A 3,687-nucleotide genomic window follows, 5' to 3' on the forward strand; every position below is an offset into this window, starting at 1 on the left:
GTGCAACTCTTTCCTCAAAGGCATTCTCCCTTGTGAACTCTAGCCACCTTGACTGCCCAACTACACCTCAACTCCAGAAGACTGCCAGGTCCTGATGGGGTAGCCCTTCCTGGAGCCATGGACTTTCTCCAGATAGTAAGTACAGATAATTTTGTTTCCCCTCTCCACAGGATCATTGTCCTTTGTTGCTTAAAGCTCATTGTCTTGATATTTATTAGGTATTTAAGGAAAGAAGATAAACTAATAAGACAGGTAACTTTTAGGAAATAACTACCTTACTCTAGCAAAATATCAAAGAAAAAAAAAAGGATCCCCACCTGGATAATGTCACAGGCTGAGAACTTTCACCATCCAGCCTAACAAGGCCTTCTCCCTATCCCATGGTGGCATTAGAGTGCTCCTACTACTTCCAGCAGAAAGGCATCAGTGGAGGTCTCGGGTAGAGCCACTTAGGGAACCTGGATCTCCATCCTTACCAGGCAGTAACGAGGCAGTACCCCATCCCACACCAGCACCGTCAAAAGAAGCATGCTGAGGGATTTAAATAACTCCCGGAGTTTCATAATGTAACAGTGAAGATGTCCAGGATACAGCCAAAGTCACTCATCATAACAAGAACCAAGAAATTGTAAACTTGAATGAGAAAAAACATCAAGGGATGTCAACACTAAGATGACACAGATATTGAAACTTTATAACAAGAATTTTTTTTTTTTTTGGAGACAAGTTCTCACTCTGCTGCCCAGGCTGGAGTGATGTGAACAAAGCTCACTACAGCCTCAACCTCCTGTGATCAAATGATTCTCCCACTTCAGCCTCCTATGTAGCTGGCACTACAGGTGGACACCATCATGCCTGGCTAACTTTTAAATTTACTTTTATTTTTTGTAGAGATAAGGTCTCACTTTGTTGCCCAGGCTGCTCTCAAACTCCTGGGCTGAAGCAATCCTCTTGCCTCAGCCTCAAAAAGTGCTGGGATTACAGGCATGAGCCACCACACCCAACCGATGACAAGAATTTTAAAGCAGCCACCATAAAAATGCTTCAGTGAGTAATTATAAACACTCTTGAAGCCATTAAAAAAAGTCTCAGCAAATAGGAAACCTCAGCAAAGAAAGAGGAGATATAAAAAAGAAATCAAATGGAAATTTTAACTGAAATATATGACGATAGACAAAGTGAAAGTACTGCATGGATGGTTCAAGAGCAGAATGGAAACAAAAGACAAATAACCAGTTATCCTGAAGATAAAACAATACAAATTACCTAAACTGAGCAACAGAGAGAAAACAGACTGAAAAAAAATAAACAGAGCCTCAGGGACTCACAGGATGATAATAACAGATTTAACATTTGTTTCATCAGTGTCCCAGAAAGAGGATGTGGGTAGGGCAGAAAAATTATGCCAAGAAATAAAAAAAAAATACGTTCCACAGAATGGGTAAAAAGTTTTGTAAAACAGGTATCTGATAGAGGGCTTATACCTAGAAACTATAAGGAACTCAATAATAACAAAAAAAAACTTTTTAAATGGGCAAAAGCTCTGAATAGACATTTCTACAAAAAACATGTACAAATGGCCAATAAGCACATGAAAAGATGTTCAACATCATCAGCCATCAGGGAAATACAAGTCAAAATTACAATGGTGTACAATTAATCACCATTTAACATTCCCAATAGTAGCCTACAAGCTTCCATTTCCACTGTGGAAAACAGTTTGGCTGTTCCTCAAGGTAGTCAAGTTACTTAACTGCTCTGTAAAATGAAGTTAATCACATTCACTTTGGACGAATGAGTTCATATATATTAGCTACAATTATTATAGCAATTATTATTGTGCATATTATTTCTGATTGGGTCAGATTATTAGCCCTGTCTCCCTAATTCATTTATTTTTGCTACTTTGGATGAATATTTAAAGTAGTCTTGAACTGAGATATGTATGTAAAGTTCCTATCACATTGGCATATACCATGTGCTCAATAAACAAAAGCTATAATTACTCATTTCTAAACAATTTAAAGATGAAACTTTCCTCAAAACAAAACAAAACAAAAAACCAAGGCAACATCCCAAGCTGTGAGGAGCTGAGTCTCTCCTAGGTGCAGGGCAGCACAGGCACTGGCTGCACAAGGCCAGAGAGGTTAGGTGGCGGCTCTCTTTAAACCAGACCACAGAGAGAGTTTCTCTCCCTGCGCAGTCTTCACATCTTCTCAGTCCAGTCTGATGTCTGGAACCTCATCATTTGTCTCCGGATCTTTACTCAAGGCCCCCGGGGAGGAGGTAACCAGGATAGGCAGAGGGCCACATTCCTCCTGGATTTCCACTACATGGAGGCCCTTCTTAACAGCCAGCTGTTGATGGGTTTTCTGTCTGGAGAGCCCATGGAAGAGGCCCCAGGTGAGGTTGGGCATATTGACGGACCCAGAGACCTTGGCATAAATGTCTTTGATGCGAATGACACTGCAGATGGTGATGATGGCCCTGTGGCAATGGAGGCCGTAACCTTTGGGTTGTTTCTTCATCTTGATATGTGTCCTTTTAAATCTTAATGAAATATCATGGAATATTGTATGGTCTTCATACAATATTCATATCGTTCTACATAATGCACATAGTGAACTGCTCTGTTCTTTGCTTTCCTAAAAGCGTCCACCCGTTCAGTGGTTTTCCCAACAGCAAAACCTGCAGCTCCTTTTCCGTTCCCCACAGCCACCAGGACACGGACCGATTTCTTTCTTCCCTCTTTCCGCTGTCATATTGAAAACATTTCTTACCTCAAGTATCCTGGTATCAAAATCCTCATATGTTTCTCCATTGGAACCAGGGTCAGTGGGGCCAAGACTGATGCCTCTCCATGAGTTTCCACTCCTTCCTTGCTCCCGTTTAACCTTCATCTTCCTCTTTAGGTCCCACTCTTCTCTCTGCTGGATCACGTCCGCCTCCACCTTCTCCTGCTCTTCCTTGCTTCTTTGGGCAATGGTTTGCACTGCTCCATTTTTCATAAGAAGGACATTCAGATCAGGCCACAGAAAAGAGTAATGCCCTTCACCAATGATCTGACCCCTGTTCAGATCCTTTCCTTTCTTTTTTTTAGTTCTTTTGCCTCTTCCTTTTCTTGCTCCAGCACCAGTCTCTGCTAAAGCACCTTTCCACAGCTCTCATCTACAGTCAATTTAGTGAAGAAACTGTACAGTCTATACTGCTGGCCCATCAGATGACTGGGAGAAGGAATACAGCATAGTGTCTGCAGCGTACGGCTCAAGCTGGCATAAGGATGGATGACTCTGGTTCCCAGTGATGACAAAGGGCCATTGCTGAGAGCAGTCTCCCATGCCAAAATGGAAGCTGTTGGTAAGGTGTTTAGGCAAAGCTACCTCCCCAATAAATGACCCGCTGTCCCGCTGCACAGCGCAGGGAGGCGGCCCACAGCGCACACCACCGTCACCATGCTGGAGCCCGAGCAGCGCCTCCTGGTTGTGCTTTAAACCTATTACTCTTTTAGAGTAGTGGTGGCAAAGTAAAATAACATTTGGAGTTTTGATATTTGCCTACTTATTTATATCTTTAATCTTAAATATTTTTAGTATAAGTTTATATGAAAGGAGAAACAACTCTAAACTTCTTTCTCTTTGGTTTTGTGACCTTAGATCCTTGATAGGAATACTCTTTTTAGTTCAATAG

At 41.8% G+C, this 3,687-nt stretch overlaps 1 pseudogene; it reads right to left on the reverse strand.

Annotated features, from left to right (window-relative positions):
- Positions 1-2,147: 2,147 nt before the first annotated feature.
- Positions 2,148-3,454, reverse strand: LOC100433138 (small ribosomal subunit protein uS5m-like; annotated as a pseudogene).
- Positions 3,455-3,687: the final 233 nt, after the last annotated feature.

The sequence above is a fragment of the Pongo abelii genome, chromosome 4, assembly GCF_028885655.2.
Source record: "Pongo abelii isolate AG06213 chromosome 4, NHGRI_mPonAbe1-v2.0_pri, whole genome shotgun sequence".
NCBI classification, from domain to species: Eukaryota; Metazoa; Chordata; class Mammalia; order Primates; family Hominidae; genus Pongo; species Pongo abelii.